Below are 27,019 nucleotides of genomic sequence, written 5' to 3'. Positions count from 1 at the left end.
GGCAGAGAAGTGGAAAAGCCTATAATGGAAAAATGGAAAGCTTCAGGTATGCCTTCATTGGAGCTATTGGCATAGAGAAGCTGGAGGCAGACTAATTACAAGTGGGGCATCCTGTTGTTTAGGGGAACATATTTGACTCTCTCTGGTTGGTCCTACATTGAAAACAGACAAAAATTAGGGAAGCTATCAGTTATTGGCCAAGTCTGGATCCTTTAGGGCTCATTGCTATGGGGGTTGTTATGTGGCTTCTTGAACTGGTTGCTGTAGGTTAGTATTGGTTACTACAGATCATTTTTGTATATAGTCTGGCCATGGTTCATTTGTATACTGAGTCTCTCAGCAGGTAGACTGAGAGCTCAAAAGACAAAATTGTCCTGGCCACAACTTGAATTTTTAACACTTTAAAACAAATTCAAATTATGTGTAGGTAGAAACAAGACAGAAAAAGAAAATGAAAAGACTCCATTCCATAACAGTAGTCCCTAGATGTCATCTCTGCTAATAGAGCAGGTGGACTAGACTATTACTTTCATAAACAGAATATCCACTTGTATGAACATGGCACGAGGCAAATGGAGAAAAATGTTTCAGTATCAGCCAATGTCCTTGGTTATAAGCAGCAGAAGCAGACCCTGACAGAATGGGTGTTTAATGAAAGGGTGTTCACTGGGTGCCGCACAAAATCACTGAAAGGCCTCGAGTACTGGATTTGAGGTAAGCTTCTAGAAACAATTCCCAAGCCATGCAGCAGAGCAGATCTGTCAAGAAAGCTAGCACAGCTCTTGAGCCTTAGATGCTAGAGTCTCCATCACTTCTGTGTCTGGCACTAACTTAGCCCACCTGCTTCTCCTAGCAGCACCAATGCTCTCTGGGCCAGGTGCTGGATTTTGCAGTCTCAGCCATGATCCTGCCAGAAATAAAATGGATACTGCATGGTGTCTGCCTCTTCACCATTGCTGCTTCTGATTCAAAGCCCTGCATGGGTCTATCTGACTGGAGGAATCTCTGTCAGATGTGCCATAACGGAATGAGGAAAGGAGAGTTTTCTACTTGGGAGAAGCAGGATTGGTAAGGCAGGAATTTCCACAAATAGAGAATATGGGTGTTCAAAGAGCAATGAGGAGTCACAAAAACATGATAAATGCCCACTACAGAGCAGGACCCAACACTCTGACTTTCTACCTACACTATAGGTTCCTAAGGGCGGGCAAAGGAATTGTGCAGGTCCTTTTGAGACTCTTTGATGCTTAAAGATGTCATCTGGACATTTAAAAAGAAGCATGTAACTATTACTCTGTAAAAGGCTTTGTCTGAAGCCAGGGATTATCTCATGAGATGGGGAATAGATGCAAAAGCTTTGATGCCCTTCTTTCTCTATTTCAGATTGACTTTCTCTGGGTTCAAGGACAACAGAAGTGCATCAGATTTCAGAAACTTAAGACTCCATTACAAATTTTGCTTTATGTCATATACTGTACATTCTGATTTTCTTACCTTTCTCCTCTTAAAACATATTTTCTACACTGAATTTTATATTCTGCTATATTATCTGTATTTCTCTTCTTGTTATTTTAAATATATTTTTTTGGAAAAAATGAGTTGCTATGGAATAAACAAACAAACAAATATGTAATTTGATTTAGCTCAAATCTCCCTTTCTCACATATGACTTGAGACTTTGTGCATACTATCAACATGAAGAAGTTTCTGGTATCTTAGTTGTACCAGCAAACTTAAAGATGATCTGATCATTCTCATGCCGACAGGGTGATGTGTTTATTAAACTCTTAACTTTAATTTTCTTCAGCTGGGAAGGTAATGACACTAACTACCAATTATGGAACTCATAACATGCCACTCACTGTGCTAAGTGCTTTATGGTGGTTATCTTGGTTAGTCTTTATAGCAATCCTAGGAGGTAGGTACCATTATTATGCCTACTTTGTTGATGAGGACACCAAGACTCATGGAGATGTAGTGACTTGTCCATAGTTTCATATTAGGTGGTAGATTTCCATAACTTACAGTCACAGCAGAACACCATGATGAAATGGCCAATGTAAGAAGGAGGAAGAGGAAGAATCAGGGCCTGTGGCCTTCTCTATGGTCTGCAATGCACAATCTTCTGTTGTTCTTTGTGGTCATAATACCACTTCCGGCAATAAAGGGATATCCTTTGATGCTTCAAAGGGAATTTGAAAGGAAATTCTCATGCTCATCCAGACGACAGCCTAAAACTGTCCCGGACACAAGTGGGATGACCACACACCATGCCTGTCCCCATGTAGGTGAGGAGCCTAGACAATATCAAGGCTAAGTCAGCAACTCTTGTCCATCTACCTGACAACCTCAACCTCAAGCTCTCACATGGCTATGCATTCCAAGCAATTCTTTTCTTTTCCATACTGTGGAAATTAAAGGAATCTCAAGGCTCATCTAGGCTCTTTAATTTGAAAAATCACTTAACTCATTTTTAGAATACTCAATACTCTACTTTTCTTCTGGCTATGACAGTGCAGCTTCTATCTTGCCTGATTCATTTTGTGGGTGTGTGCTTATGTGAGTTTAAGTCTCTTGGAATTTCATCTGTGGGAAATTTTTAAGACCAAGGTTGAAGATGAGTTTCTCTAGAAATGATTTCCATTTGCTTCTTCCAGACACTTGGATGTTCTTCCTACCTACAACCACTTTAAACAAACTTCTTGACTTGAGGTTTTTAGGGGACACAAAGCCCCAAATGTATTTGTGAACAGGGTTAATATTATGAATCCTCAAGAGAGGCCATTAACCATTCCCTCTCCCCAAGCCAAAGCCAAGACTATCTTGGTTTGTGGGGTTTTATCTTTTCTAGTTTATCCAGGAAGGTGAACACTTTTGAGGAGTCCCTATTTTGAGAAGGACTTCCCATCTTGTTAAGCTCTAGGTTTTGCCTCCTGTCTCCTATGCAAAACCAACTAAAACTGAAGATCTAGGCACTAGAGATTCCTGGATACTCTCTCCACTAATGTTATCTTTCCATCAACTTGGTTACTTGTCTGGAATTGAGTTTTTAATCAATTTGGCTTTTTCTGACTTTCTAGTGAGCCAGCTATGCATTTTAAAAATGTTTTTGGGAGCACCTGGGTGGCTTAGTCAGTTAAGTGTCCAACTTGGGCTCAGGTCATGATCTCAAGGTTCGTGAGTTAAAGCATCACGTCAGGCTGTGTGCTGACAGCTCAGAGCCTGGAGCCTGCTTCAGATTCTGTCTCTGTCTCTGTCTCTGTCTCTCTCTCTCAAAAATAAACATTAACACCCAGACACACAGACACAGACACACACAGACACACACACACACACACACACACACACACACACACACATTTTTTTTCACCTTTCGTTCAGCATTTTTATGATTTCAACCTGGAGTTTTTTTTGAAGAAAATCTAGTTTGCCACAACATAGGAAACATTAATATCACTAGGCTATGTTTTAAAATGTAGGTTTTATTACTACCATTGAAAAGACAGTTTGTTCCACTCACTGGTCGCAGGAGGTGGGGGCACACCATGCCTGGGTAACGGTGGGATTGGGGGTGGGAAGCACCAGACATGATCAGGAGGCAGAGGGAGAGGGAGAGTTCTGTGGCAAGAGCCTTTGTGGTTTCTTCAGAAAGAAATTAGGACAGAGTAAGCAAGCTTAAGACAGGCTAGTTTGAATAATTCAGCAGGCTCTGGGGTGTAGGAGTTGTTTCTAGTTATCTGGCCCTGGAATGATTAAGGCAGGGGAATAGCAGCCTAGAGTGGAAGAGCTCAATAAAGTTGGTGGTTGGGAGTATGGGCTCCAGATTGGAAGGTTTGCATATGAAAGGCACACTCACAGGCAAGTGATTTGCTATCTCTGGCAATTCCCTAGCCCTGGAAGAGCCTATCCTTCCCTCTAGAGTTAGCAAGGCTCCAAGATGACGAAGCGTCAAAAACACAGAGTAAAAAGACATGATGAATAAGGCTAATACAAATATAGTGGTATATAAGGTGTCATGTGTTTTTTAAAGAATAGTTATCTAAATTCATTTTCATTTCACCTTCTGGATGGAAAACTACATGAGGAGGGGTGTGTGTGTGTGTGTGTGTGTGTGTATCATAAGCCCTGAGAAACTGAGATTCATTGATGGTCATTTCAATCTATCAAACATTATCTGAATGTAGATTCTACCTCTACTGGAATCATAAGCCATGACTTTAAGAAACCATTAGCACTGGGACTATAAAACATTTATGAATCAGATTCACAGCATAGTTTCTAATACTATCTTAGTTGATTGCTTTCTTAGATGTCCATTTTTTCCATTCTCTCCTGTTCCCTCTCACCATTCTTAAAAGACACTTAAATTTAAAACAAAAAATTAAATCATAGGTAAGATGTGTAATAACACACAGTCTTTGCTGGGATTTATCCATAGGTATAGATGATTGTGACTTCAAAGGATTCATGTAGAAGAGCAAAGCAACTTCCTCCTTGGTTTTCTACTTCAATCAAATGACAACTGCTTTTGATTATGAAGTTGAGTAAGTTACCTAATATATTCCAGTCACATGTCAAATTTCCCTTCAATTCCATCTCTCCCCAGCAATGTTTTAGAAAAGCATTCTTGGAAGGCATGTTTCTTCTCATCTCTAGACTTGATCCATGCTGAGGATAAAAGCAGTCCGTCCTACAGTTCCATGAGTTTTGCAAGGCACTGTGCCAAATTCTCTCTCAACACTCGAGCTAATCATTATCCAAATTTACATGTGGTCTAAGTGTGGGTCCTATTTGAGGAAGGCTTCTACAAAAAGAATGGAGACAATGTTTGTGAATCAACACATAAAGGCATCCCTTTAGAAATGACAAACCAGGACCACCATTCCCATGTTTGCCTGAAGACTCATGCCAGTGGGATAGGATTCAGCACAAAATCCAGGAATGCCAATGCAGTTGAAGTATTCTCTTTCCCAGCAGTGACTCATTGCCTCTTTGAAGTTACAAACATTAATGTGGGTAAGGGTGGCATTGGACTTCACGTATGTGATAAGTTGTTGGCACTTGAGGCTGTAAATCGTCCGTACCTGATGCCAGCAATCAGCCCATTTTCCATCTGCAAATGAACATTTCCCAAAGCAGAGAACATCTTAATAATCCTCTATTCTTTAGGAATACAGGCTCTCCCTGTTTCTTTGTTTAAGGCAACACAGAGCAATGAGTGTTTGGACTGACTCTATCTGCTCTCTGATAGTTTTATTACATGCACCCTGTGACAGAGGGAAGCCTTCAGCCAAATGACCTCATAGACCAGATATTCAGGGAAGGCTATTCAGACAGTTGAAACATCTGAACAAAAGCCAAGGAATATTTTCTCATTTTCCCCTTCCAGTAATGACCTGAATGAATATGTTACAAGATGCCATGGAAAATGAAAGTAGTCAAATGACTTTCTTTTGGTCTATTTAGTATTTAGGGGAGAAGGGGAATCAACAGTAAGTGGGAGAAAGGACAGTTTGAAGTAAGTGATAAGTTTAGGGACTCCCAAAGTCTTCCAAAAACAGTTTTCAGATCTTTAGAAAGTTGTCATATTTGTGTTTATGTGCTCCATGCTAGGTTTGCTTTTAAAAAAAATCTCCTGATGACAGGGGCACCTGGGTGGCTCAGTCAGTTAAGCCTCAGACTCGATTTCAGCCAGGTCATGATCTTGAAGTTTGTGAGTTCCAGCCCCACAACAGGCTCTGCACTAACTTCACAGAGCCTGCTCGGGATTCTGTCTGTCTCTGTCTCTGTCTCTGTCTCTGTCTCTTTCTCTGCCTCTCCCCCACTTGCTCTCTCTATATATAAACTTAAAAAAAATCCCCTGACATAAATGTTATAGATTTTTAACAGTAAACAGTCTCCAAGCTCTTTTTTATTGTACCCCCCCATTATTAAAAACTATTGACCATCCACCTTCAATATATAGATCTAATTAAGAATTTTCTGAATAAACTATTAATAAATTGCTTTTATTTTAAATTATTAAAATTTAATATATTCAAAAGATACTCAGAATTTAAAAATCTTCCTATTTGTGATGGTTTTGAACTTTTATTAACCAACTCCTTAAAGTAGAAACAAGTCAAATGACAGTAAAGCATATTGGTTCTCATTCTGTATATTATAAAAGCATGGATATTCACTTCTTTTTTCAAATTTTTAAAAATGTTTTATTTATTTTTGAGACAGAAACAGACAGAGCATGAGCAGGGGAGGGGCAGAGAGAGAGGGAGACGGGAATCCAAAGCAGACTCCAGGCTCTGAGCTGTCAGCACAGAACATACACGGGGCTCGAACTCACAAACCGCAAGATCATGACCTGAGCCGAAGTCGGACGCTTAACCGACTGAGCCACCCAGGCACCCCAAACTTAGGTATTTTCTTAATTCATAGGTTTAAAATTCATAATCTAAAAGGCTAGTAAAGCTAAATATTCACCATACTGCAGACATACAAAAATGTAAATTTACTGAAAAGTGACAAGTTAAAGCAAATTTATAAAAAGTTAAAAAACATATACTGTTCAAACATATTTACAGATAAAATGAACCATTACTGAAAAATAACCCAAATATTAAATATAAACTAATACAACATAATTAAAATTGAAAGTGGAATATATGTGATTTTTTAGAATGCAATCCAAAGTGTGATAAATTAGCACAAATTTGTTTCTGTTTCTGGAAAAGTTTTATGTCTCTACTTAAAGAATGGTAAAGAGAGAGAGATAAGCTAACTCCAAATATTTTCCTTTGAGTCCTAACTCTTCAAATATTTCCTCCGTTTATTATTTTGAGGACATATTAAACTTTTTTTCAAGAAATATAATTTTTTAAATGATGGTAAACTATACTGATTTTAAAGAAAGCATTTCTGATTCATCTTGGTCTGGTTTTATCACATATATACTGAGATTCTAAGACAGATTAAGTTACCTTTATCAGTGTTAGTATTGCCAATTCATTTTCTGCTTATCCAGAAAGTCTCTAAACCCAAAAAAGAATTATTCTTTCAATAGAAACTTTGCCAATTATGACTTTACTCTTTCTCTTGAAGGTTTTGAAGATATTGAAGAACACTTTCTAAGCAGCTGCTTCTGTTTGATTTGAAATTTTAAAGCAGTTTATAACTCTCCAGGAACATCTTAAGACAGAAATAATATAGATTTTAGCTTTTTAATATAAAAATAATTATATTGGACCCCTCAAACCACACCCCCCAAAAATAACAGTGTTTCAATACTTGAAAAAACAGTGCATACCAGAATATCAGGATACCAAAAACTGTGTGATGATACACTTAAGGAAAAGTTCACCAACAATGTTGGTGAAACATATATCTATATATAGTGGCTTTATCAATAGCACTCAGTCATTAGTGGCTGTGTCTATAAGAGGACTCAGATCAAGAATAGAAATTCAGAGATGTAGATTTCTCGTTTTTGTTTACATTTTTGGTATTATCTTTAATTCAGTGATTCTTTACATCAGGAATCTTTCTGAGCCAGTATTCAATTTTGTGAGGAATAATTTAAAGCCAGATCATATCATCTCACTAAATTTTCACTAAAGGTATCTTCACTCTACCTTCACTCTACCTTCATTATTAATCTTCACTAAACTAAACTGTCAAAACTTAAAGCCAATGCATTTAGGGTGATCTGTTGTTTCGGTGTCGCTACAAGCCATATGTTAAAGCCCTACCCACTTCCCCAAAGGTGTTTGGAGGTGAAGCCTTTGAGAAGTCATTAGGTTCAGATGAGGTCATGAGGGCGGGTCCCCCCATAAAGGAATTGGTGTCCTTACAAGAAGAGGAAACAGAGCTCTCTCTCTTTCCACTATGTGAAGATAAAGTGAGAAGGCAGTTCTCTGCAAGCTGGAAAGAGACACCTCACAAGAACTCAACCATGCTGGTGCCCTGATATTGGACTTCTAGTCTCCAGAACTGTGAGGATCAACTCATATTGTTTAAGCCAGCCAGTCTGTGGCATTTTGTTATGGCAGCCCAAGCAGACTAAGACAGAGGGCATTAATCAACTTTCTCCTGGGTCAAAATCATCTTCTTCCCTTAGGATCCCCTCAGCACCACAAGTGATGATCCTGGGATACATTGCCACTTAAGGTGGTCTGTCAACCAAAATGATGTACTAGTAATAAAGCTTCATTTTCCTTTTGTTTTAGGTTGAAACTAAAGGTGAGTTAAATTTCTAATGTTTCCATCCTTCCTCCCAATAGATGATTTTGCACATCGCATGGAGTACCATTTCCCAACCTCTGTAGGGGAGAGAATGAGCTCAATCAAAAGGACAGGCAATAAACTTGACTTAGGGACCTGGATCTGGGAGGGGTGGGTGGGGACAGGAGCTGGGAGCAGCCAGGTGCATTAAATGAGGGAGGGGGGCTCCCTCTTTATTTCAGGCACTCCTGCTGGGACCATTAACCACATCTTGTATATACAAAGGGCCACAGCTCAGCATAGCACTAGGACATTCAATCAAAAGTTATTAAATGTAATGGAATTAAAGGATTTGGAAACATTATGTGACTAATTTAAGTCCCCAGGCTTGGTACATTCAACAGACAGCCAACATTTGTCCAGGGCTAATTCAGGGCCTACAGAGGTGGTGGCGTTGCCCCAGTTGTGGGATTGGAAGTTTCTCATTATTTGGCAGAGAGATGGAGAAGGAGGAAAAGCTAGAAACAGCTTCACTGAAGGGTTAGATTCAAAACTGGAGCTTAACAATAGATGGAGGGTTTGCAGGGTTTCTAATCTGCTTTGAAAATGGGTCCTTTTTTTTTTTAAATATAAAGGCAAAGCAAATTAATTACAGCAAATTGAGAAAATAAAGATAAGCCTCCCTTGCTAAAAAAATAAGAAAAGGAAAGAAAAGAGGGGCGCCTGGGTGGCTCAGTCAGTTAAGCATCTGACTTCGGCTCAGGTCATGATCTCACTGTCTGTGGGTTCAAGACCCACATCGGGCTCTGTGCTGACAGCCCAGAGCCTAGAGCCTACTTCGGATTCTGTCTCCCTCTCTTTCTGCCCCTCCCCTGCTCATGTTCTGTCTCTCTCTCAGAAAGAAATAAATATTTTAAAAAATTTAAAAAAAAAAGGAAAGAAAAGAGATGGACTAAAAGAAAAAAAATCATAATCTCACCAAGGAGAGACAACTATATATCAGAGTTAAACTTCTAGTGTATATTCCTTCAGTCTTTTCTGTGTGTGTGTGTGCGTGTATACAAAGAAAGCAATTGTTGTATACATGAACACCCTCAAAATTCACTCTTCACTACCTCTACCCCAGGATTGAGGCTAAATTCTTCTACCTTCAGACTCTTTTTGATTGACATTATCACCACTTTCAGCATAATGATCAAATAATTGAAGATACATTTAAAGAGTTGGGGGAGGAGAAATTAGGCTGTAGGAGCCAGGGTAGAGCTAAATTCCTTGGCACAAGGCAATAAGAGGGTTGGGGAAATGGTTCCCCTCTAGTGGCCACACTGTTCCATAGAGGGCACCACTGCTCCACCCCAGAACTCCCTTGCAGCGCCCAGGGCTCTGTGGGTGCTACATTTCCCTGCTCTGCCCATGACCACTGCTGCTTCTCTGGGTACAACAGGACCTCCCTGTGACCACCACTGTTCCATGGGGGCTCCAGACCAAAGGGCTACACAGTGCAGCATCTCTTGGGAGACACAGAGAACAGCTCTGTCTGCCTCGATTTACTTTCTGCCAGATAACTGCATGTGATGTCACAGGTGCATTTGTTGTATTGTACTCTTTATTTATAGCTGCTCTGCTCTTTAAAAGATTCATATTTCACTCAGGGGGAGGCTCAACAGGAGGATAATCTGGGGGACAACCCTGTCCTACAGAAAGACATCTCTCCACACAGAGAACTAACACTATGTTGCTGGCTCCAGGTGGTGGTATGGAAGTCCTTTTTCTTTCAGCAGGAACTCTTGCCTGATAGCATCCTCAGTCCTGTGCAGACTTCTCCCAAATATGCCTAGACACATATTTGCCCAGCAGAGCATGTGATTTTCATTTATCATTTTTGTTCCCCTCCTCCCCACCCCAGGAGGAATCTTAGCTTTCATGGCAAGTAGCCCTCTAATTACCATTTCCACATCTACACCTTTGTGCCAAAATGCCCAGAGAGGTCAGAATTCTCTCAGCCTTATTCACTGACTTCTCATTTCTGACCTAGGCTCAGAAAAGTCCTAAATCCCATTATTACAAGCTGCAAAGCAGGATTCAATCTCTGAACCCACACTATATGGGGTCATATTTTATAATATCTTAGGAAAAACCATGAAACACCACACTAAAGTGTTTGAACATAATTACATAGACAATGAAACCTTAGGGGTGTGTGTGTGTGTGTGTGTGTGTGTAGGCACACACACATTTGTTTTTAGCAAAATGTACTTATTCACCTTTAGGGGCTATAATTTTTTTTCAGTCTGCTATGTATGTCCAGCTAAAATTTATTTATATATCTGACATGTATTTATAAATCTCAAATGACCAATGGCTGAAAAAGTTTTAGAATATTTAATAAATACAGAAAAACTTTGGATCGCGAGTAACTTGTTCTGTGAGTGTTCCACAAGACAAGCAAACATTTCTAATAAATTTTAACTTGATAAATGAGTGATGTCTTGCAATATGAGTAGTATGTGATGCCGAATGTCACATGATCACAACTAAGCCAATGGTTCCTCTCTTCCTCTCTCTCTCTCTCTCTCTATCTCTGCAGGATTGTGGATGATTGCCTCCCATGCCCAGATGCTCAGTCTCAGGCCCTGGTGTTTGGCAGAAAATAGTGATTGGAAGGTGCCCACAACTGGCACTAGTGTATTTTTTGTCACTTCAAAGCTCCTATGGACAGCCCTTTGCTTTTCCATACAAGAGTAAGCTTAGGAATGCTTTGCTCCATTCTAGGTCAGGCTGCCTGAAGATATAGACCCTTTCCTCTGCTGCCTTATTAGTACTGGACTGTAGTCAACATCCCTCCAAGCATATACAATGGCCCCATGCAGAAAAAGATTCCACTGAGCCAGTAGATAGCTGTGATTCCATTATACATAGTGAAAGTCGTCCTACACAATAACCCTCCTCTCTCTCGTCTCCCTCACCCCAGCCATGAAAGTTTTCGAAGGTAAGTGCAGGATAATTTGTTTTTCTTTACGTTTTGTATTTTCTTCATTATTTTGTATTATATTACAGTATTGTTATCATTTTTACATGAATATTTTGGGGTTGTGGAATGAATCATCAGAGTTTCCATTATTTATTATGGGGGAATTCACTTTGATATACAAGTGCTTTGGATTACAAGTGTGTTTCTGGAACGAATTATGCTCGCAACCAAGGTTTTACTGTAACTTGAATTTAAGCCAAATGGCTTTGTACACACAGTGATTATATTCTCATCTGCTCAGCATCCCTTCCTCTGCAGGAATCAATTCTTACCTATTCCATGTATTAGGGAGTCAAGAGCTAGCCCACTTCTTTCAGCTCCTGGCATCATGTGTCTCAGGCTCAACCAATCAGAGTCCTTCAATCTCTAGGACACAGTGATGAGTTCAGGAAAGGGCATGTGATTCAAGCTCCATCAAAGTCTCCCTGACTTTTTTTTTCACTAGCACCATCAAGAGAGACTTTATCTCTTGTTCTGAATTCAAAGCTATAAGACTATTGTGAGTTTGGAGCTATTTATTGATAATTCGTTTCCCACTACAAAGAGAGAGTCTTCTGAGAATAAAACCAGACAGAGTCTAACTGAGCTGAGAGATGCAAAGAGAAAAATACAACTCTGGTGATATTATTTGAGTGCCTGGGAGCAACCATTCTTGGCTTCCCAGTTGTATCAGCAAATACACTGCTTTTTTCTTCTTTTATACTTAAACCAGTTGAGGTTGGTACCTGGCTTTACTTCATAACACAAAATAAGCCAAAACTGATAACCAGGTTCAAAAAATGAAAGAAGACTTGATCTAAACAAGAGGGAAGTATTGTCCTTCTGTCCTGTGATAGGTAAACAGAACCCGATCAAAGGGAAACAATGATTTGCACAATTTTGTCCTTTTACAGAGAAACTTGAGACTCAGAGAAGCTTATTATCTTGGCCAAGGGAACATAGCAAGTAAGGGGAGAGGGAAGGATGTGCATGTAGGTTTGTCTCCAAAGTTCACCCATTCTTGAGATAAGGAAAAATTACCTACCCTGCCAATATATGTCAATAAGCAAACACAGTGAGGGAAGAAGACAAATAAAATAAGCATGCAGCTTTCCAGCACTATCAATTTATTATGAGTTATATGATTCACTTTTCTGTTCCTTATTGATAAATGAAGTCTCTCAACCTCCTTACCCCCAAATTCTATCCAGGTTAGAACCTGTTACATATTTTCCTCTAGGCCAGAAAAATGGCTGATCCATACCAGACATAAGTGATGTCCAGTGCAAACTGGCTGAGATGCTGTCCTACTCTAAAAGGTGAATGCCTTTCAGTTCTTCTTAGGAGCATCTTTAAATACCTCTAATCACCTGTTCTCCTTTTGTCCTCTGTTCAATTATAATCAATTTAATTCATTGCAATTCAATGAATATTTATTGAAAATATTATGTGCAAGGAGCCGTGCTGGGCAGATGACCTAGTTAAGGAATGAACTGAAACAAACATCAAAAGAATGAGCGATGTTTTCCATTCCTGTGATCCATTTTCCACCCTCCAACCTCCATAACTAATCCTTTGTGTACTGGAGACTGGGTCTCCTGTTGACAAAGAGAAGTAAATTGTTTCAAAAAGTTGAGGCCACTGTTATCGGTTGAACTATGTTCCCCAAAATTCATAAGCTGAAGTCCTAACTCCCAATACCTCAGAAGGTAACCTTATTGAAGTCATTAGGGTGGGCTCTAATTCAATGATTGATGTCCTTATTAAAGGGTGAAGTTTGGTCACAGACTTGCAGAGAAGGTAGATGATGGGAAGATACAGAGAAAATACCATATGAATACAAAGATGACCATCTACAAGCCATGGGGAGAAGCCTGGAACAGGTCCTTTCCTCAGAGCCCTTAGGAAGAACCAACCCTACCACCATCTTGATTTCAGACTTGTAGTCTCAAGAACTGTCAGACAATAAATTTCTGTTGTTTAAACCATCAAATTTGTGATACTTTGCTATAGCAGCCCTGGCAAACTAATGCAATCACAAATTGGCTATCATCATGTAGGGTCTGCTTGGCCTTCATGTTTTTATTTTTTAATTGCACCAAAATTTTCAAGTTAGGAAATTCATCTGAAAAAAATCTGGATTCCTGAAATGCTAGAAAACCCACAATTCTGGAATTTTATTCCCATGTGACAAAAAACACCTGGAACCGAGGAGCAATTTGCTCCTCGCCAGTCCACTATGGTCCTTCCCAGCAGAGTTCATCTTGCATTCACTAAGGCTGAGTGATTGCTGCCAACTGGCATCATGTTAGAGGCCACTGTCTAGGGGTCTAGCATAGGCTTACTGAAATACTGGGCTGGCCTGACCCAAGATGGGAAGTCTCCAAGGCTAGAGGAGGGAGAAGTAGTATGACCACAGGAAAAGAGGCTGGGTTCTAGGTGATGTGAAGGGGGTAGACTCTCCTGTATGAAGAGTGACAGGAATCAGCAATCACAGGAGAGAAGAGGTGGGGTGGGGATAGAGCATGGCTGCCTGGATCCTGAACTCATGTTCTGTGTTATTGGGAGCCATGCTGAAGGTTCCTAGAGCCAGTCTGGGCATTGAAGACGTGATGTCATGAGTAAAGGCCCTGGAATGATCTATGTGGACAACAAAAATCTCAGTGGCACCATAATGGACTGAAGAACAGAGGCCCTTCCTCATATTTTCCCGACTACATTAACCCAGCAGGACTGCTGAATGCTGCCTATGCCACTAAGCCACCCCAATAACGACTGATAATGGATTTGTTGTCAACCCCAACAAATGAGATTCATTTAGACTTAGAAAAACAATATAGGTGAATTTACTTACACTATAATAGTGCAGAGGAAATTTTCAAAAGGAATGATTGGTAGTACAGCCTACTCTTTTACTTCACATCCGCTTCATAAATGAGGCCCAGAGAGGTCAAGTAACTTGTCTACCGGCACACAGCCAGTTAATTGTTTTGAAAACAAAACCCATTTTCCATCTCCTCTGTGGGTTGGTTCTTCATTAATAAGCTCCCAGCAGGTAGGTTACATGCAGCAGAAAGTTGAGGTTGCTGATGACCTCTTCTCCACCCCTCTTTTAGTTCCAGAGAGCGGAGTGGCTTTTCTTCTCTATCCAGGGAACCTGTGCCCTTTCAAACAGGTCTCCAAGGAGCTTTGCTGAATAAACATGAATACCTGCAATCATTCCGAATTGGAAAGCAGCATAAATGGTCTCAAATGCCACTGCTTTCATCTACAAAGCTTTTCCCCAGTGTTAGAGTTTGGCATTTTTCATCACTGTGCTTTAGCTGAAACAAAACCTGGTGAGGATAAGTGAGGAAGGATAATTGCAAAGACAGATTTCCTAATATATGAAGAAGTATACCAAGTAACGATGCAGATATTTATAATAATCTTGCCTTAATTACCTTCTAATTCCAGAAGTAATTTTTACTGTGTAGAGATTAATGAGAAGCTAACTTAATGAACCTTTGGCAAGTCCTGGAAGAGCACTCTTTCGATAAAAAGATTACTCTGCCATTCACCAAAGTTCTCTTCAGCTCTCAAAACCCTTACGAGTGTGAGTAAATGGGAAGCTAACAACCGCCAGTGAAAATGGAAGAGACTCTGTCCCCGGACCCCAATTCTGGGCCCTGGACCTTCCCCTCTACCAGCTCTCAGATGCAAAAACACACAGTAGTTTCTCTAATGCAGGCAGCACCTTTCACTTATCACTTTCTGAAAGAGAAGAGTGGGGAGGCCCTGGGAAACTTAGAAAGCCTACATTCATTGCACAGAGGAGCAAAATGAGGCCCCAAAATAATCCCAAGATCCCTTGGCTATATACAGGACTGGACACAGGAACCCAAGTTTTCATCCCTCCTTCAACTGTGGAGTTTTCATCCTACAGTAGGCTGGCAGTGCAGGGTCTTAGGGTCTCTGTGGCCCAAAAAATCCCACAATGGGCAAACAGTGACAAAGTTAAATCAACAGGTTTGGTTTTTATGACATCAAGCAAGCAGTTTGATATTCTCTTCAGTTAGATGATACGCTTTTTAAGAATCTTCAAAAACTCTGCCTTTATTGAAGATTCCCAGAAAATTGAAACGTTTATTGAGGACTGATATTTATTGAACACTTACATTGTGTCAGGCTAATTGCGCTACAACGTGTTATCTCAGTTGATCCCTCCAGCAATTTAATGGGGTGAGCTGTATCCATACCCTCAACTTTACTGATGAGAACAGAAGCTTAAGAAACTTTCCTTAGTTCATACAGATAGCATGTGACATATCCTGGATGCAAACCCAGATTTGTCAGATTTTGGATTCCAAAATCCATGTATTTATTTTCTATTGCTGCCTAACAAATTATCACAAATTTAATGGTGAAAATAAAATGCATTTTTCTTACAGCTCTCACAGTTCTGCAGGCAACAGTCCTGGTAGGTTTGGCCTGGTTCTACTGAAGGTAACTATCATAAGGCCACAATCAAGGTGTAGGCTGGCTGGGCTCTTATCTGAAGGCTGTAGAGAAGTACCCACTTTCAAGATCATTCAGGTTGCTGGCAGAAAACAGTCCTTTATGACTATAGGACTAAGGTCCCTGGTTTCCTATTGCTGTCAGCCAGAGTCCAATCTATGCCCCTAGATACTACCTGCATTCGCTCTCACTCATCCCCCTCTACCCTCAAAGCAGCAAAGGTACACGTCCTTCTCATGCTCATGCAATTAGATCAGGACCACTAGGTAACCTCTGTTTCTTAAGATCAAGTGACATGAAACTTCAATCACATCTGCAAAAGTCCTTCCCAGCAGTACCTAGATTAGTGTTTTATTAAAAATAATAACCAGGGAACAGGAATCTTACAAGGTAGAAAATGACACAGATTCAGTGTTCGGCAGTACACAGGGTGAGATCAGGGAGTGGTGGGGACTGAAGAGAACCAGCTCCTCCAGTTTCCCAGTCACAGAAGGCTGCCACTATGCAGCTCACCGAGATTGCTGCTACATGGGAAAGTAAAAGGAGTGTTAACAACTCTTCCGATTTTTCAGGGCCAGCCATCTGGATTTTTATAGGAAATCATTCAACTAGAAAAATTTTCCAACCAGTTTAAAAATAAAACCTAGCCATCTTCAGATGAGAAACGACCTTTAGGCCAACAGTTGGAAACGAACGAAACAGATACAATGGTCAGAGCTGCTTACTTCCGGATTCCTTAATCCAGTTACTTGTGGCATTCCCCACGTCTACAGCCCCATCTTTGCCTGCCTCCGTTCTCTGTCTTGAGTACCATACACAGTTGCTTACCCCAATACCCCAATACAAATGGTTTTCCATAATCAAACCTTCAGAGGGGGTTGATCTTCAGAGCTTAACGAAGTCTTTCTGAAGCAGCCGGTATAGGGCTCCTTCAGATGGTCTCAGTGACAGATTATCTGTTCTCTTTATAGAAAATCTGTACAGATTGCCCCCAAACTGTTGATTGCCTGCCTGCTCCACTAGACCATAAGCTCAAAGAAAGCAGGAAACAATGAGGCCCATTTGAATTGATATCCCCTTAAAGTAATTGCCTAGGTGAGCTTAGTAATGATTTCTGCAATGAACAAAAGACATTCTGCCACAATGTTCCTAAAAGGTCACTAGTCATCCTGCACCTATATTCATCAAAATCTGTACGACTCAAGGAAAAGATGAGTGCTTTGCTTGAGAGGCTAAGTTTGGAAATCAGTGAAACAATGGCACTATTGTTTAAAAGTCTTTTGAATGAACATCCATTTTAAAAAGTCATTATCACTCTAATAATTAAAAATGAATCCCCTCTGGGTGTGACACAGCACATATGTGGTCTGTTGAGCCACAAACGAACACCTGGTGCTGTCACCCAGCCCGCTCTATGGTACAGCCATGGTAGACAGAGTCAGAGGAACTTTAAAAGAGAAATGCTAGTAATGCGGTAACTCCAGCAGTCCCTGCGGGTTTTATATTTCAATAGGTAAAAAGAGTTTTAAGGCACAAATTTACAATTATGTATACAGACATTCTACATTTTCGCCCTTAATCCTTATATTAGAAGGAAACCCTAACAGAATGTGTCTAGAACATAGCGAGGGCAAAACCATCTGTTTTCTATCACCTTGTGCCTGTGGAGTTAACTCCAATAACACTGTTAATCCAAAACAGATCAGACCCTGGACATTCCAAGGAAACAACACACTACAGTTCCTTGTCCTTGTTTCTGGGATGTTATCTTGTGCTGTATATATTAACTGGTTTCTCTCTGTTCATTATCACTGCTGTGGAAACGCTTCCTAGTAGGACTGAATGGCCATGGACAGCTCCTGTGGGCCCTTCCACAGATACTCCTTTTTACCTCATTCTAATTAAATATCTGTTCACGCTTCCATGTTACCCCAAAATGTAGCTGGCGTCTACACTTTCATGTCTAAAAGAACACTGGGGTGTCTGGCTGGCTCAATTGGAAGAACATGAGGCTCTTGGGTTTAAGGTCATGAGTTTGAACCCTGCATTGGGTGTAGAGTTTATTTAAATAATTATATAAAAACTTTAAAAAAATTAGTGGAACATTCTTTAGAAAACCCACTGATCTGGAGTCAAAAGGTCTTGTCTAGTCCCATCTGCCATTAGCAAACTCTGTGAGCCAGAGGGAATTACCTCAGCCCTCTGGGACTCATTTTCTTCACTTATGAGAAAAAGTTCCTTTGAACCATAAAGATGTATAAGTCACCTATACTGATTAGGAATGGTCTTAGTTATCAGTACTTCCTTTCTTACACAGTTGGCATGAACTCTTTGGAGTAATTTTCTTTATAAAGAACCCAGACTAGTACACAAATAGTCTGCATCTCTGACGACCAAATAAACCATAGCTGAAACATAAAACTACACAGTTACTCTGACAATTAATTTACACTCCAAAGGATTGTTTCTTTGGTTACATGGAATTTGTTTTCCATGCTTCTCCTCATCTAAGAAAAAGAGATACATAATTATGGAATGAAGAAACTGACTGCTTCTAAACCTTTACTCAGAAAGAGTGGGATTTTTTTAAGAAAGCAAATAAAAAACCTTTAATATTTTTTTTTGTTTCCCCAGAGAGCAAGAAAACAGAATCTCACTGGAAAAAAATACCAGATACATACATCAAATAACACACACACACACACACACACACACACACACACACACAGAGACATCCATCCCTGGCAAACTCCATCGATATAATTCATTGCTCTGATCCCTCCCAACACATGCTGGGACTCAACTCTTTCCTTTGAAATTTTCATGTGATATGGACAAAAATAAATTGGATTAACATTATGAATATGATTTCATGAAACTAGAGTCTTGATATGGAACCAAACCTTTACAGTAAATGGGAATATTCTGAATAGCAGGGGCCAAGCAGGCAGGTGTGGCCAACCTTCAACAGGGAGACCTGTGTTTCAGAAATGAGGTGCACTTCTCATTTCTCAGTGGACTAGTGGTGTACTATGGCCATCTCCACACAGGAAAGTGAATCGCTACAGGGAGTATGTAAGACAATCCAAGAAGTATGAGAAAGAAATTCTAGAAAACACTAGAGCTTCCACTTATGATTATTTTAAGTAAAAATAAAAAGAAATTAAGCCTTGCTCATATTTATCATATGTATTGACACCAGTATCTTCATATAGTATTTATTATGGTCTGAGAAAGTGGATTCCTGAATCATATTGTTTGAACTAAGCTAACCCTCATGGAATAGACAAATATCTATTTTGTAAAGACACAGAATTTTAAAGATAACGTCAATAATCCAAGTACAATAATGGAAGAACAGACATTTGTCCTACTCCAAGCATAAACTCTATTTTTTTAAATACAAGTTTTATTGGAGAAAAACAGAACCACCATGTACACAGGGGAAAGAGCACACAAATTCAACTGATACAGAACAACTGAAGTTTTATTGGAGAAAAACAGAACCACCATGTACACAGGGGAAAGAGCACACAAATTCAACTGATACAGAACAACTGAAAGTCACAATTACCCAATGTTGCTTGCAATTACTTTTCAATTTCTTAAACAGCTCCCCTCAAGTTGTTTTTTTTTTTAATAGTCTTGCCAGTTTTTCAGTTGAAACAGCATCAAGTTTGCAAAAAAATAAGAGCCTCAGGGAAGGGACCAGGTTTCAAAGATAACAAAAGTGACACAAAGGCTCTCCTCCTAACAGGGACCAATCCAACCTAGAAATTCCTGAAGAGTAACTACTGAGTCTTGTGGAGTAGTCTATATATCTCAGAGACCATCAGGTATGAGTTAGATATAAATAGCAGTGATAAAAATAAAGTAAAAGTAAATGAAAGCCTAAAGGAGATTTAGAAGTACTAGCTTTCCAAGGAATTAGTGGATATAAATAGTCAAGTCATGGTAATACTTGGAAAATGATGTATCTGTGACCTTAGGTCAAGGGAGAAAACCAAGTTAGAACAGTATCATGAATTAACTTTGAAACAAGATTTGACCTATAAACAGACCAGGTCTACTTTATATTATATAACCAATTGAAAAATAAATCAATTATACTGAATGCAAACGAGAGTTTTGTATTTAACAGCATGCAAACAAAAGGGTGGTAAAGATTTCTTAAGTGGAAATGTATTGATAAGGTAAAGGAAGATGGAATGGAATTTGTTGAAAATGTGCCTTTGCTCAAGTACAACTAGAATAAGCAATTTATTTCTTCTTTAGGAGCAATCCAATGATGATAAGTGTGAGGAAATTATTCATACCTGTATGAGTTAACTTATGATTAACTCTGTATTTGTGATTGTTTTTTTTTTCTATCATTTTGACCTTACAATATTAGTACCCTGTATGAAAAATACAACACTGTTTGTATAAACCGAATTGAAACAAAAAATCATTAAAGATTAGAATGACAGAAGCTAATTTTATTGGTTATTTATTGCACAATTGTCTTGATTCTAGAGTAGCATCAATTTATAAACATCTTCCAGAAAAAAAGTGAAAAAGACAAAAAAAAAAAAGAAACATTGTTAGGTACATCAATTTTAAGACACATTCCAATTTCAGAATGTGAAAACATGACTTAGAATCCAGGAACTATGATCTGGTACTGTGCTAAATGATTTGCATAAAAGTAATCACAATGAATCCTTGCAACAATCCTATGAAGTAGGGGTTATCATTCCTATTTTATAATTATCCTATAGGGGTAAGTGACTTGCCCAAGGTCACAGTTTATAAATGCAGGGCCTGCATGGAAGCCCAGATCCTCCTGGCTCCAAAGTCCCTGCATTACAGAAGCTGAGATCATTAATTTTTTAGTGGTCATGTCATCTCTGGTTTCTGGGTCATAAGAAAGAAAGATCTTATTTTGCTTGGTGCTTGTCTTCAAGTATTTCTGAACCTCCCTCATGGCTTAGCTCCAATCTTTCCAAATATGTCTGACTTGGAACAAGATCAAAATAAAAGAAGAAAAAGATGCATGAGTAAACACCAACAGATAGTAGAGACTGGAGAGGCCAGCAGATTCTTAGGAAATATTATGCCCTCAGAGGCCAAGCTGAATGGTGCAGGGAGCCTTTGTGCTTAGCAGAAAGGCAGCAGTGAATCACAATGCTCCTGTTCAAGGTCTAGTTCCATGTCATCTGAGGAGCAGCAGGGGCTTTTGCCCAAATTTTCTTAGAAGGTTTAGACTTCCAAAAGCACTTCAGGGATTACATAGCCCCTTATTATACAGAGAAGAGTCCCTATGAGAGAAATGACCTACCCAGGGTCCCATAGGGGATTGCTGATAGATCTAGCAGCAGTATTCAGATTTTCATGGTATCCAGATTTCATTTTAATCATTAATCATAGTCACTACCAGTTGTTGAGTATTTACTATGCGCCAGGTCCTGTACTGTTTTGTGCACAGTATTCCACTTAATCTTAACAACAGCTCTGTGATACTGACCCCATTATCATGCCTACTTTACAGATGACGGACATGAGGTGTGAAAGTTCAATTATTTCACCCAAGGCCACTCCTACAGTAAGACATGGAGCAGCAGAATTCCAAACTAGATTTGTCTGAGTGCAGAGCCCACAGACTTCTATGCTTCCAATTTACAATATGATTCATTCCATCAGCTCGGTGCTGTTTTTGTCTACAGGGCATGTCTCCCCATGACACTAAGTACATTAACCACACATGGGATGGATTAACCCACCATTTGTTACTGATACTGAGAGCTATGGTATCACATTTTCATTCCATCAGTCAACTAAATTTTCTGATAGGAAATAAACAAATTGAAAATTAAAATACTAATATTACTTAGCTAATGTGTCTTTTAAAACATGTTGGCTATCCCTCTACCTATCTTTCTGTCTATCCATCTATCTATCTAACTATTCAATGATGATGGAAATGTTTTTTCCCTTTTACCAATAACTAAATAGTAACTGTTCTTAGCCAGTGAGTACATTGCCATGGTAGTTGCCCCGGCTCTCTCCCTTCCCAATTCTATGCCAGTTAATTTCATGAGTTTGAGAAAAGCCCATGTCATGGGCACATTCAGATATTTTCATTGCTGACGTGTAAGCCCTCAGTGTCTAGAGATATAGTTAAAATTTCCTTTCTAATTGGCAATACTGTCCACTACAGCTTTTCTTTATATGATTTGAAAATGCCTCATTTCTGCCATAAGAACTATTTAACATCTTCCTTTAAAGAGTGTTGCTGTGAAGGAACACCTGAAAGGATCTCCAAGGAATGGTCTGGGTTGTTATAACCTAATCAGCAAACCATGGCCTCTGGGCAAATCCTGCCCACCCCTTTTTGCTGTGAATAAAGTTTTATTGGGACAGAGCCACACCTATGTTTTATATATTACCTATGTCCTAAGTGAGTGGTTGTATCAGAATATATTCCCCACAAAGATTAAAATATTTACTATCTGACCCTTTATAGACCCCTGGCTTAGTGGATCTGTAGTCACTTCTAGAATTTCACATAAAATGTGCACAGAATGGGTACCTTCTTTGCCATCTCAAATATCCTCATTTAATACTAACCTGCACTGAATGGCTAATGTATGAAGCCTGAACTATGAGGGAAATAAAGAAGCATAGGATCTACTCCTTGTCTTCAAGTTAATACTCAATGGTAGATCCCTTTGCTAAGGGGAAAAGAGATTTCTTATATTCTTTTACTCCCCACATTATTTTCTGAGAACTGCATCCAGCTAGTCTTAGTAACCATAACTCATGATATTTATACAGCACTGTTCCAGCACACAGAGTGCATGAACATAATTTTATTGAATCCAGAGACCAGGATCTCTGTTTTCTTCCCTCACTTAGAGTAGGAGGAAAATATAAAGTGAGTCAAAAGCTGGAAATGAGCAAAAGTTTCCCTAAGTATGAAACAAAGTAGAATAGTTATCTCACCATCCACAAACAAGTAGATAAAGATATGGCACAAACAATGTCGATGCCCTAACAACTATTACTATGATCATGATTCATGGCCATATGAAAAATTCATACAAAATTCCTTTACCCAATAGTCAAATTCCTCAAATTTATGACTCACTCATCATCCCCTTCTATCATCTGAAAGTAAATCAAATATTCAGGTCCTATCATGTTTGGGATACCTTGGGTTTTAATTTATCATTTCTCCCTTTAAAAGGCCTTCAGGGAGAAGGTAATATTTTGATGGATTATACACTTCAATCTTTCTCAAGCCGTGTAGCATCCTACTGCTTTGTGTTAGAGGTAGATTGTTTCCTCTCCACAAGTAAACCTTTAAGTCTCACCCATTAACGTTTTAGGTTACTTAATGGCCTTATATTTATATGATGTAGCTTACAATGATAGCATCAAAAATTTATGGTGCTATCACATTAAACTAGAGGAAGAAAAACTTTATCAAAAGTGGTTTAAAAATACATCTCTATTAAGGTGAACAGCCAGCAATCTTTACAGAAAGTGTTACAGATAAACAGACCTGATTTATTGTAACTGTTTTCCAACCTTGCCACATTCTCATGTTATTGTGATTCATACTGGTAAGGAAGTGTAATTTCTGACATCTTAAAGTGTGACTTGATTTTTAAATCCAAATAAGAACATGCCTTTTTGCTTAAATGGAGATAAGTATTTGGTAAGAATGAACTTTCCTAGGGGTGCCTTGATGGCTCAGTCAGCTGAGCAACCAACTTTAGCTCAGGTCAAGATCTTGGGGTTCTTTGGTTAGAGCCCTGCATCGGGCTCTGTGCTGACAGCTTAGCTCTGTATCTCCCTCTCTCTCTGCCCCTCCTCCTCGTGTTCTCAATCTCTCTCTCAAAATAAACATTAAAAAAATATTTTTTAAAGGAATGAATTTTCCTAAAGATAATATACCTCTGTTTATCATCTAGACTTAAAATTAAGAACAGGTTGGGCACCTGGGTGGCTCAGTCAGCTAAGTGTCTGACTTTGGCTCAGGTCATAATCTTGCCCCACGTTGGGCTCTGTGCTGACATCTCAGAGCCTGGAGCCTGCTTCAGATTCTGTGTCTCCCCATCTCTCTGCCCCTCCCATGCCTCTCTCTCTGTTTCTCGATAATAAGTAAACGTTAAAAAAATTTTTTTTAAATCAAGAACAAGTTTATTTAATAGATTTTAGTATAGACTACAATTGTTATATAATTAACATTAATATATCTTATATTCTAATATTTATCTAGTTGGTTATTAGGATATCACTGTAGTTTACTTAACTTTTAAATATTAACAGGGCAGTATGCATATTTTTGCAGGCACAATTGGATGCCTACATAATATGTACATAATATTTATTCCCTTCACTCAACCTCTTCCTGCCTATAGAATGCTAATTTTGTTTGAATATCCACGTTCTTTAGTCCACTTTGCTTCAAGGGAGAATGGACGCTAACTGGTCTACATTAATCATGAGATTTAGATTAGCATGTGAGGCAGGCCAATGAACCAAGGGCAAAAGTCAGCTAGGGTCTTTATGGGAAACGGTTTTGGTTACTAGAAAACTTTGGAATAATGGGTGCATTACTGGACATTAAAACAACTTTTTTTAACATTTATTTATTTTTGAGAGACAGAGCAAAAATGGAGGAGGGGCAGAGAGAGAGAGGGACACACATTATCCGAAGCAGGCTCGAGGCTCTGAGCTGTCAGCACAGAGCCCAATGCGGGGCTGGAACCCACAAACCATGAAATCATGACCTGAGCTGAAGTCAGACACTTAACCAACTGAGTCACTTAGGCGTCCCTGGACTTTTTTAATGTATACATGAGAGACCTGAAACGTGGCAGTCATTGATACCAGAGGCAAGAAACTAGGTGAGGAAACAGTGGACAGTCTGAGGATGATGCAGAAGGGAGGGTTCTCAATGACGCGCTGAGCCACAGGATTAGTCAACTCAGCAGTTAAGCTACCTGGAAAATTCTTGTTAGAAGAAATGATCTATCTTCTTTAGTATTCAAGTCTATTTAAGTTGAGGTTTTCTGTAACTGGTGGCTTAATGCAGACTGATTCACACTTGCTAGTCAAGCTACTATTTAGCTATTTTGGGGGTTACCGCCAAACAAAACAAAAACATCAGTTCAAAAGGGGAAAGCAGACACAACTTTTAGTATTCCATCAACAATCATCTAGTGGGTACCTATTAATTTCCATTTTCTTTACATCTAAAATAGCTTTGTTCCAGGTACAGGCTCTTAAAGTTGTCCAGCTCTTAAGTGATCTAACTGCACAAGAGGAAGATATTCCTCCTCTGTGACACGTTCTCCTGCCTTTAAAGGACAATTGAAGCAAGGATAACAAGCCTTTTCAAAAATGCTCCAACTTGATAAAGAAAGAAACTAGGATCTTGACAGTTATTCACAGATAATAAAGGAGAGGTCAGAGAGATTTACTATTGTGTTAAATCTCTTAGAAAACATTAGTGATAAAATGACAAAGTCCATACTGTGAGGGTAAATTTAATCATTAGGCACCTGAGAATGTTAAAGTTTTTTACTTTAAATGGTACATATTTTTCCTAAACTTTAAAAAGAAGCATACTTGGGGCGCCTGGGTGGCTCAGTCGGTTAAGCGTTCAACTTCCGCTCAGGTCATTATCTCATGGTTCATGAATTCAAGCTTCGCATCTGGCTTTGTGCTGACAGCTCAGAGCTTGGAGGCTGCTTCGGATTCTGTGACTCCGTCTCTCTCTCTGCCCCTCCCCTGCTCATGCTCTGTCTCTCTCTGTCTCTCAAAAAATAAATAAACGTTAAAAAAAATTTTAAAACAAAAATAAATAAAAAGAAGCATACTTGTGTGTACACACACAACCTCCAAATTACATAAAAAATGTGTATGCTTAGTGTGTATTATGTACTTATATATGCGTATATTCTCTCTCAAACACACATACATATGCATAAATGTTCAACTAAAGAAAGGTCTGGAAGAATACACAAACTATGAATTCCTCTCTAGATATTAAAGCAGTAGAGGTAGACTAAGGAAGACAGAGAGAGCAGAGAGCCAAAGATGATGATATTTAGTGGTCAGACTTTATATGGAAAGCACAGATTTCTTTTGTATATATAAAAGGCTTTTAAGTACAATAGCCTTAAAAATGTTCATACTTTTTGACTTAAATTCTCCTAAAACCCATCCTATAAAAATAATCCTGAATGTAGAAAAGATTTATATATAAAGATATTTTCTGCATAACTGTTTGTAATAGAAAAATATGTAAAACATCTTTATAACTATAGTAGATTCTTATCACAAAATATTTAGCTATTAAAATGGTAGTTATGAAGAATTATTTGACATGCAGAAATACTGAGACTAAATAAGGAAAAATTATTCAGGATGCAATTGTATATGTATAGCATTATCTTTACCATATAAGAAATCTAGTGATTTTGAAAACAAACGCCAAAATAGTACTATTCATCTCTAGGCTCACATGGCTCTGGATGGTTTTTTTTCTTCTTATTTATAATTTTCCACAATGACTTTTCTATAATGAGTCTAATTCTACCATTTTATTTTTATTTTTACTTTTTAAAATTTTTTGTTAGTGTTTATTTTTGAGAGAGAGCGAGTGAGCACGCACCAGCAGGGAAGGGGCAGAGAGAAAGGGAGACACAGAATCCAAAGAAGGCTCCAGGATTTGAGCTGTCAGCACAGAGCCAGATGCGGGGCTCAAACTTATGAACCATGAGATAATGACCTGAGCCAAAGTCAGACACCCAACCGACTGAGCCACCCAGATGTCCCTAATTCTACCATTTTAAAAGTTATTGTAAAATCCTTAGAAATATTAAGTTAGAACATATATTTGAATTAAATACTACTAAGCTTGAACTAATTAAAAAACATATATTAACGTTTGGATATTCAATATGAATGTATAATGCTTTATAATACAGATGAAATACATTTCAAAAATTGATTGTCTATTAAACCACAGTGACAATCTCAAAAATTTTTACATGCTGAAATTATCTTCCCTGGCTGTAACACAATAAAATTAGAAATTAATAACAAAAGAATGACAAAAATAAAAAATACACTTGAAAATTAAAATCAACCCTCAAAATAAGTCCTAAAGAGGGAATATAAATTAAAATTATAAGCTCTTTACTTTAACGATTTAAATGATTTTTTAAAAGAACACTAAATGTCAAGATCTGTGGGCTATGGTCCAACCGGTATTCTGTGGAAAATTTATAGCTTTTCATG

Source organism: Panthera onca, chromosome A1 (assembly GCF_046562875.1).
Source record: "Panthera onca isolate mPanOnc1 chromosome A1, mPanOnc1 haplotype 2, whole genome shotgun sequence".
NCBI classification, from domain to species: Eukaryota; Metazoa; Chordata; class Mammalia; order Carnivora; family Felidae; genus Panthera; species Panthera onca.
The sequence above is the reverse complement of the archived record's forward strand: the minus strand, read 5'-3'. Positions refer to the sequence as shown.